Below are 10737 nucleotides of genomic sequence, written 5' to 3'. Positions count from 1 at the left end.
GAACTATAGATAGAGAAGAATCATTCTGAGCGAGTACATAAGAAGCGATCCACTTTTTTTCATCGGTTCCAGGGGAAGACCAAAGATCTTGCGCGGCAGGTCCGCCAGAAAAACTCAAAAGAGAAAGAAGTCTCGTTAATCTCTTCATGCTCGTTCCAAGTTCGAAGTACCTTTTGGCCAAAGAAAAACCCGCTTCCTGACACGATTGCCTCTTTATCTTTATATAGATAGATTCTATGGGGTTATTACTTAGTAAGTCTATTTTGTACAAGAGCCCCTCCTATCTGATAGAAAAGGGTCCCATGATCCCGAGCCGATCTTACCTTGGCTCGCAAACCCCAAGTTTGTCTATGAAGAGCTAATCTAATTGTATTTTTTTCTAGAATGGATTTCTTATGTGGAATACTAATGGATAGGGCTTCGTTGCTAAGTGCTACAAGATCTAGTGCACTGGAACTCGTGGTTATGGACCCGAATCCTTTAGTATGGAACATTGTCTTTTCCAAGTAAAAACCCCTAGTATATGAAAGAATGAAAAGGTGCTTTCGTTCTTGTGGAATAAGAAGCCCTCGTACCTTAATGAAAGGAAAATCGTAATTTTTCGTTAGGTATTTGACCAAATAGGATCGTCCAGTTCCTACAGAACCTATCACTAAAATACCCGATAGGGCTAAGCGGAACGAAAAGGGTTTTCCATGAGATGGTAAATGAAAACGATTAGTCCCACACGAGGTTTGGGAATAAGTGATTGTCTGATAATGAGCAAGGAATATACGTCTTTCTGCTAAAGAGGATCTATTAAACTCATAATTCATTAGATCCTTGTTATCAATGCCAACTAGGTATCATAAGTAAATGGATCCCGGTTGTTCAATCCTTTGATAACCAAGGTCATTCTTTGCTAAAGAGAAATGATCACTATGAGTCAGACTCAATAGAATTGGATCCATTCCAAATAGCGAGAATTAGGATTCTTGATCCCTCTCAATCTCTCTTTCAATTCGAGGATCCAGAGAGGTGTTTTCATAGTCATCTCCGAATATTTGCCATCTCGGAATATTTTCGATTTCATTTTTCTATGATATGTCTTTCTATATGAAAATTGGTTATTTACGATGTACGATGATCCCTGTTAAGCATCCATGGCTGAATGGTTAAAGCGCCCAACTCATAATTGGTAAATTTGCGGGTTCAATTCCTGCTGGATGCACACGAACGGGAACATTCCATAAGTCTATTGGAACTGGCTCTCTATCCATGGAATCTCATCCATCATCCATACATAACGAATTGGTATGGTATATTCATACCATAACATAAGAACAATAAGAACTCGAATTCTTATCGATACTGGAACTCAGAGCATAGGAGGGAAAGTCGATTTATGGATGGAATCAAATACGCAGTATTTACAGAAAAAAGTCTTCGTTTATTGGGAAAGAATCAATATACTTTTAATGTCGAATCGGGATTCACTAAGACAGAAATAAAGCATTGGGTCGAACTCTTCTTTGGTGTTAAGGTGGTAGCTGTGAATAGCCATCGACTACCTGGAAAAGGTAGAAGAATAGGACCTATTCTGGGCCATACAATGCATTACAGACGTATGATCATTACCCTTCAACCGGGTTATTCTATTCCACTTCTAGATAGAGAAAAAAACTAAAGGAGAATACTTAATAATACGGCGAAACATTTATACAAAACACCTATCCCGAGCACACGCAAGGGAACCGTAGACAGGCAAGTGAAATCCAATCCACGAAATAATTTGATCCATGGACGGCACCGTTGTGGTAAAGGTCGTAATTCCAGAGGAATCATTACCGCAAGGCATAGAGGGGGAGGTCATAAGCGCCTATACCGTAAAATAGATTTTCGACGGAATCAAAAAGACATATCTGGTAGAATCGTAACCATAGAATACGACCCTAATCGAAATGCATACATTTGTCTCATACACTATGGGGATGGTGAGAAGAGATATATTTTACATCCCAGAGGGGCTATAATTGGAGATACTATTGTTTCTGGTACAAAAGTTCCTATATCAATGGGAAATGCCCTACCTTTGAGTGCGGTTTGAACTATTGATTTACGTAATTGGAAGTAACCAATTAGGTTTACGACGAAACCTAGAAATCGATCACTGATCCAATTTGACTACCTCTACGGGATAGACCTCAACAGAAAACTGTTGAGTAACGGCAGCAAGTGATTGAGTTCAGTAGTTCCTCATAGAAAATTATTGGCTCTAGAGATATGGTAATATGGAGAAGACAAAATTGTTTGAAGCACGCACAGAACCGGAAGCGCCCCTTGTTTCAAAGAGAGGAGGACGGGTTATTCACATTTAATTTGATGGTCAGAGGCAAATTGAAAGCTAAGCAGTGGTAATTAAGACCCCCGGGGGAAAATAGGGATGTCTCCTACGTTACCCATAATATGTGGAAGTATCGACGTAATTTCATAGAGTCATTCGATCTGAATGCTACATGAAGAACATAAGCCAGATGACGGAACGCAGAGACCTAGGATGTAGAAGATCATAACATGAGCGATTCGGCAGATTTGGATTCCTTTCCTATATATCCACTCATGTGGTACTTCATCATATGATTCATATAAGATCCATCTGTCTAGAGATCGTCATATACATCTAGAAAGCCGTATGCTTTGGAAGAAGCTTGTACAGTTTGGGAAGGGGTTTTTTGAGAGAAAAGAAGAATCTACTTCAACCGATATGCCCTTAGGCACGGCCATGCATAACATAGAAATCACACGTGGAAGGGGTGGGCAATTAGCTAGAGCAGCAGGTGCTGTAGCGAAACTCATTGCAAAAGAGGGTAAATCGGCCACTTTAAGATTACCATCTGGGGAGGTCCGTTTAGTATCCCAAAACTGCTTAGCAACAGTCGGACAAGTGGGTAATGTTGGGGTGAACCAAAAAAGTTTGGGTAGAGCCGGATCTAAGTGTTGGCTAGGTAAACGCCCCGTAGTAAGAGGGGTAGTTATGAACCCTGTGGACCACCCCCATGGGGGCGGTGAAGGGAAAGCTCCCATTGGTAGAAAAAAACCCACAACCCCTTGGGGTTATCCTGCGCTTGGAAGAAGAACTAGGAAAAGGAAAAAATATAGCGATAGTTTTATTCTTCGTCGCCGTAAGTAAATACGTAACTAGGAATATGGAAAATTGCATTTTTGGAATTTGCAATAATGCGATGGGCGAACGACGGGAATTGAACCCGCGCATGGTGGATTCACAATCCACTGCCTTGATCCACTTGGCTACATCCGCCCCTTATCCAGCTAAAGGATTTTTTTCTTTTTTCCATTGATCATTATTCTATTTATTCTGACCTCCGTACTTCGATCGAGATATTGGACATAGAATGCCACTCTTTAAAAAGGAAAAAAGGAGTAATCAGCTGTGACACGAAAAAAAACGAATCCTTTTGTAGCTCATCATTTATTGGCAAAGATAGAAAAGGTCAATATGAAGGAGGAGAAAGAAACAATAGTAACGTGGTCCCGGGCATCTAGCATTCTACCCACAATGGTTGGCCATACAATCGCGATTCATAATGGAAAGGAACATATACCTATTTACATAACAAATCCTATGGTAGGTCGCAAATTGGGGGAATTCGTGCCTACTCGGCATTTCACGAGTTATGAAAATGCAAGAAAGGATACTAAATCTCGTCGTTAACTGAATTCTGAATAGAAAGATTAAGAAGAAAAAAAGATTCAAAATAAAGTAAAGGTAGGCGGGGAATAACCTTATTTATGACAAGTTTCAAACTAGTAAAGTATATCCCTAGGATAAAGAAGAAGAAAAGTGGGCTAAGGAAACTCGCAAGGAAAGTTCCAACCGATCGTCTACTTAAGTTCGAGAGAGTTTTCAAAGCACAAAAACGTATCCCTATGTCTGTTTTCAAAGCACAAAGAGTTCTTGACGAGATTCGCTGGCGTTACTACGAGGAAACTGTTATGATACTGAACCTCATGCCCTATCGAGCATCTTATCCCATCTTAAAGTTGGTTTATTCGGCAGCCGCAAATGCTACTCATTATAGGGATTTCGACAAAGCGAATTTATTTATTACTAAAGCCGAAGTCAGTAGGAGTACTATTATGAAGAAATTCAGACCTCGAGCTCGAGGACGTAGTTTCCCCATAAAAAAAAGCATGTGTCATATAACAATTGTACTAAATATAGTAAAGAAATCTAAATAACCTTTAGATCCATCTAAGATTTCGATTCCCAGTAAAAAAAATATAGAATAGAAAAATATGGGACAAAAAATAAATCCACTCGGTTTCAGACTTGGTACAACCCAAAAACACCATTCCTTTTGGTTCGCACAACCAAAAAATTATTCTGAAGGTCTACAGGAAGATAAAAAAATAAGGGATTGTATCAAGAACTATATACAAAAGAATAGGAAAAAGGGCTCGAATAGAAAAATAGAATCAGACTCAAGTTCCGAAGTAATTACACATAATAGAAAAATGGACTCAGGTTCAAGTTCCGAAGTAATTACACATATAGAAATCCAAAAAGAAATCGATACGATCCACGTCATAATCCATATTGGATTCCCAAATTTATTAAAGAAAAAAGGAGCAATCGAAGAATTAGAGAAAGATCTACAAAAGGAAATTAACTCTGTAAACCAGAGATTTAATATTTCTATCGAAAAAGTTAAAGAACCTTATAGACAGCCTAACATTCTTGCAGAATATATAGCTTTCCAATTAAAAAATAGAGTTTCATTCCGAAAGGCAATGAAAAAAGCCATTGAATTAACTAAAAAAGCAGATATAAGGGGAGTAAAAGTAAAAATTGCGGGTCGTCTCGGAGGAAAAGAAATTGCACGCGCCGAATCTATTAAAAAGGGTAGACTTCCCCTCCAAACAATTCGCGCTAAAATTGATTATTGCTGCTATCCAATTCGGACTATCTATGGAGTATTAGGTGTAAAAATTTGGATATTCGTAGACGAAGAATAAGTAATCTTGTCTTCGGATTCTGTCCATTGATAGAATAAAAAATGACAAGAGACTTTTTTCCTGAAATCCCTGCAAAAGAAGAAATTATACCTCTTTCTATAAGATTTAATGAAAATTGATAAATCATTTAATATAATTGCTATGCTTAGTGTGTGACTCGTTATTTTTTTCTTTTTTTTAAGAAAAAAACTTAGTAATTATAGAAAATTAACTAATAACCAACCTATTGCTTCGTATTGTCGAGATCCTAACTAAGAAACAGTCACTATATGAATAAATACCTCTATCATAACATAAATGAGTAGATGTGTCATATAGTTGTAGCAACTGCAATTTTTTCTCTAAAAAAGAAAAGGGATTCTAGGTTGTGAAGCAAAACTAAAGGGATGTGGATAAAGGGAGGGATGATAGAAAGAAGGAAGAGGAAATAAATAAGATATAGGATTCCACTATGTATGGTCTATGAATTACATCATAAAAGGCAATGTGATAAAGCATCAATATAATAAAAATAATAGAGAATTAAAAATTGTAACTTGAAACAAGAACTACAAATTTAAAGCAATAATAAAGAGCCGCCCGGGTTAATAAAACTGAGAAAATTAACTCGGAAAGAAATTTTTTGGAAGCTCCGTTGCGGGATTCAGACCTAACCATTCAAGGAGAAGCAGTGGGAACGACAGAACCTATGATTCCATAGGATTTTATTGAAAAGAATCCTAACACTTCATTGGGTGGGATGGCGGAACAAACCAAAAAAATTGTCTTATTTGGTAAGTTTATAAATTAACAAATAAGACAGGAAAGAGTAAATATTCGCCCGCGAAATTCTTATTGAATTAGAATACTTTACCGCGATTCAATAAGAGTAAAAATAAGGATTTTTTTAAGAAGGATTACATTATCTATAAATATAGAATTTAGATAAATATACACACACATCTGGATATATTCTAGATCTTCTTTTTTGACTATATATTATATTTTTCTGTTTTAACAAATTCAATATAAAAAAAACCGAACTTTTTCTATTATCTATTAATGTGTATCTATCCGTACCGTAATATTTTGGAATATTATGAATTAGAGAAATTTACATGCTTTCTGATTCCATTCGCGAGGAGCTGGATGAGAAGAAACTCTCATGTCCAGTTTTGCAGTAGAGATGGAACTAAGAAAGAGAACCATCGACTATAACCCCAAAAGAACCAGATTTCGCAAACAACATAGAGGAAGAATGAAAGGAAAATCCTGCCGAGGCAATCGTATTTGTTTTGGTAGATATGCTCTTCAAGCACTTGAACCCGCTTGGATCACGGCGAGACAGATAGAAGCAGGACGAAGAGCAATAACACGATATGCACGTCGTGGTGGAAAAATATGGGTACGTATATTTCCCGACAAACCGGTTACACTAAGACCCACGGAAACACGTATGGGCTCGGGAAAGGGGTCCCCCGAATATTGGGTATCCGTTGTTAAACCTGGTCGTATACTTTATGAAATGGGGGGAGTATCTGAAACTGTAGCTAGAGCAGCTATCTCCATAGCTGCCAGTAAAATGCCCATACGAAGTCAATTTATTCGATTAGAGATATAGAACCCTAAAAGGGGTATGGAAGATAAAAAAAAATGCTCGGTTTTTCTTTCTGGAAAGACAATATTTCTTTCATCCTTTTGCATTGAAATAACAAATTGAAATCAAAATAATATGATTCAACCTCAGACCCTTTTAAATGTAGCAGATAATAGTGGAGCTCGAAAATTGATGTGTATTCGAGTCATAGGAGCTGCTGGTAATCAGCGATATGCTCGTATTGGTGATGTTATTGTTGCTGTAATCAAAGACGCATTGCCCCAAATGCCTCTAGAAAGATCCGAAGTAATTCGAGCTGTAATTGTACGTACATGTAAAGAGTTCAAATGCGAAGACGGTATAATAATCCGCTATGATGACAATGCTGCGGTTATAATTGATCAAAAAGGCAATCCAAAAGGAACTCGAGTTTTTGGCGCGATTGCCGAGGAATTGAGAGAATTGAATTTTACCAAAATAGTTTCATTAGCTCCTGAAGTATTATAAATACTAGTAGGCGAAATTGAGACCAAAGAATTAATTTAGTAGATTGTGTTTTACGTATATGTTTTAAAATCCAAAATGAAAAAAAAAAAAAGAAAACATGTTGATTATAGAAAAATTAGGAGGAACCTAGAATTAGAGTCTTATGGGCAAGGACACTATTGCTGATTTACTAACCTCTATAAGAAATGCGGACATGAATAAAAAAGGAACAGTTCGAGTAGTATCTACAAATATTACCGAAAACATTGTTAAAATACTTCTACGAGAGGGTTTTATTGAAAGTGTTCGGAAACATCAGGAACGTAACAGATATTTCTTGGTTTCAACTTTGCGACATCAAAAGAGAAAGACTATAAAAGGAATATATAGAACAAGAACCTTTTTAAAGCGTATCAGCCGACCCGGCTTACGAATTTATACCAACTATCAAGGAATTCCTAAAGTTTTGGGTGGAATGGGAATTGCTATTCTTTCTACTTCTCGAGGAATAATGACAGATCGAGAAGCTCGACTAAACAGAATTGGGGGAGAAGTCTTATGTTATATATGGTAATCGCCCCGCCTATAGTGCTCGAATTCTATCTCGCCCTTCCTATTTTTAAAATAAAAATAGAAAAATAGGAGAAAAAAAATATGACAGAAAAAAAAAATAGGAGAGAAAAAAAAAACCCGAGAGAAGCAAAAGTAACTTTCGAAGGTTTAGTTACGGAAGCCCTACCCAATGGAATGTTCCGCGTTCGGCTAGAGAATGACACCATCATCCTAGGCTATATTTCAGGAAAGATACGGTCTAGTTCTATACGAATACTGATGGGGGATAGGGTCAAAATTGAAGTAAGTCGTTATGATTCAAGCAAGGGACGTATAATTTATAGACTTCCCCATAAGGATTCGAAGCGTATCGAAGACTCGAAGGATAGCGAAGATTTGAAGGATAGCGAAGATTTGAAGGATACCAAAGATTCAAAGGATTAGGTTTTTCTTTTTTTTTCTAGGGTAATAAATTCTAAGTTCTAAAATTCAAGCGAAGAGACTTATTTTTTCCAAAAGATTAGATTCATAGTTTAAAAAAGGATACGGAAATATGAAAATAAGAGCTTCCGTTCGTAAAATTTGTACAAAATGTCGACTGATTCGTAGGCGTGGACGAATTAGAGTCATTTGCTCTAATCCGAAGCATAAACAAAGACAGGGGTAATCTTTCGAAAAAGAACTTTACTTTCTAAAAAGTAAAAAAAAGTACCCGCGGAAATGTTCCAATTCCAAATAAAATAATTTCATTTAAAATAATTAAAGTAAAGGGTTTATTTTACCCTGAAACGGATATCTTTGTATCTTTTTTTCTTTTTTTTATTTCTAACTCATATTTATGAGATAATAAAATATGGCAAAAGCTATACCAAAAATTGGTTCACGTAAGAAAGTGCGTATTGGTTTACGTAGGAATGCACGTTTTAGTTTACGGAAGAGTGCACGTAGAATAACAAAAGGGGTTATTCATGTTCAAGCTAGTTTCAACAATACCATTATAACTGTTACAGACCCACAAGGTCGGGTGGTTTTTTGGTCCTCGGCCGGTACTTGTGGATTCAAAAGCTCAAGAAAAGCATCACCCTATGCTGGTCAAAGAACAGCAGTAGATGCTATTCGTACAGTAGGTTTGCAACGAGCAGAAGTTATGGTAAAGGGCGCTGGTAGTGGAAGAGATGCCGCATTACGAGCCATTGCTAAAAGTGGTGTGCGATTAAGTTGTATACGCGATGTAACACCTATGCCGCATAATGGATGTCGACCGCCTAAAAAAAGACGTCTGTAAAAGAATTAACCCGCTTTCAACTTTCATTTCAAGAGAAATAAACGATTCAATGATAAAATAATAATACTAGTCTATTATGGTTCGAGAGGAGGTAGCAGGATCCACTCAAACACTACAGTGGAAGTGTGTTGAATCAAGAGTAGATAGTAAGCGCCTTTATTATGGTCGTTTCATTCTGTCCCCGCTTAGAAAAGGTCAAGCGGACACCGTCGGTATTGCCTTGCGAAGAGCTTTACTTGGAGAAATAGAAGGAACATGTATCACACGTGCAAAATTTGGGAGCGTGCCGCACGAGTATTCTACAATAGCAGGTATTGAAGAATCCGTACAAGAAATTTTACTAAATTTGAAAGAAATTGTATTGAGAAGTAATCTCTATGGAGTTAGAGACGCATCCATTTGCGTCAAAGGTCCTAGATACATAACTGCTCAAGATATCATCTTACCGCCTTCCGTAGAAATCGTTGATACGGCACAACCTATAGCTAACTTGACAGAGCCCATTGATTTCTGTATTGATTTACAGATCAAGAGAGATCGTGGATATCAGACAGAACTCAGAAAGAACTATCAAGATGGAAGTTATCCTATAGATGCTGTATCCATGCCTGTTCGAAATGTGAATTATAGTATTTTTTCTTGTGGGAATGGAAATGAAAAACACGAGATACTTTTTCTAGAAATATGGACTAATGGAAGTTTAACCCCTAAGGAAGCACTTTATGAGGCTTCTCGTAATTTGATTGATTTATTTCTTCCTTTTCTACACGCGGAGGAAGAGGGCGCTAGTTTCGAAGAAAATAAAAACAGGTTTACTCCACCCCTTTTTACTTTTCAAAAAAGATTAACTAATCTAAAGAAAAACAAAAAAGGAATTCCATTGAATTGTATTTTTATTGATCAATTAGAATTGACTTCTAGAACGTATAATTGTCTAAAAAGGGCCAATATACATACACTATTGGACCTTTTGAGTAAGACTGAAGAAGATCTTCTGAGAATTGACAGTTTTCGTATGGAAGATAGAAAACTATATGGGACACTCTAGAGAAGCATCTCCCAATTGATTTACTTAAGAATAAACTCTCGTTTTAAATCCATTGCAATTTTTTTTCTTCTTCTTTTTCGAGTTAGAATAAAAAGAAAACAATTTAGCATCTTTGGTACAATCTATATTTTCGCGAAATGGATCATAATAAAATGGATTTTAGGTATCTAGGGAAGATTCACTTGGAAGTAACTATTTCCTAGATACCTATGGTACTTCACGGTTGAATGAATCAAAAAATATCTAAAAAAGACCTAAAGTTAATGATTTATCAATGGGTAATGTTGCTCCAATACCTAACCAAAGAGCTACTACAGTACCGATTAAAAAAACGGTCGTAGCTACTGGGCGGCGAAATGGATTTTGGAATTTATTGACATTCTCTAGAAAAGGTACTGTCAATAAGCCTGTTGGCACAGAAACCATTAAAAGAACGCCCAATAACTTATTGGGTACCGTACGGAGTATTTGAAACACGGGAAAGAAGTACCACTCGGGTAATATTTCCAGAGGAGTTGCAAACGGATCTGCCGGTTCACCAATCATTGATGGCTCGAGAACCGCTAAACCTACATTACATGCAATAGTACCTAGAATTACTACTGGAAAAATATATAAAAGATCGTTGGGCCATGCGGGTTCCCCGTAATAATTATGTCCCATCCCTTTAGCTAATTTAGCTCTTAATACAGGATCATTTAAGTCTGGTTTCTTTGTTATTGGGATAGGTGAACTCTTTAGGATCCATCCCCCAAAGGAACCGGACATGAGAAT

Source organism: Triticum urartu, unplaced genomic scaffold (genome assembly GCF_056163025.1).
Source record: "Triticum urartu cultivar PI428250 unplaced genomic scaffold, HENAU_Tu73 scaffold242, whole genome shotgun sequence".
Classification (NCBI taxonomy): Eukaryota; Viridiplantae; Streptophyta; class Magnoliopsida; order Poales; family Poaceae; genus Triticum; species Triticum urartu.
Note: the sequence above shows the minus strand (reverse complement) of the source record.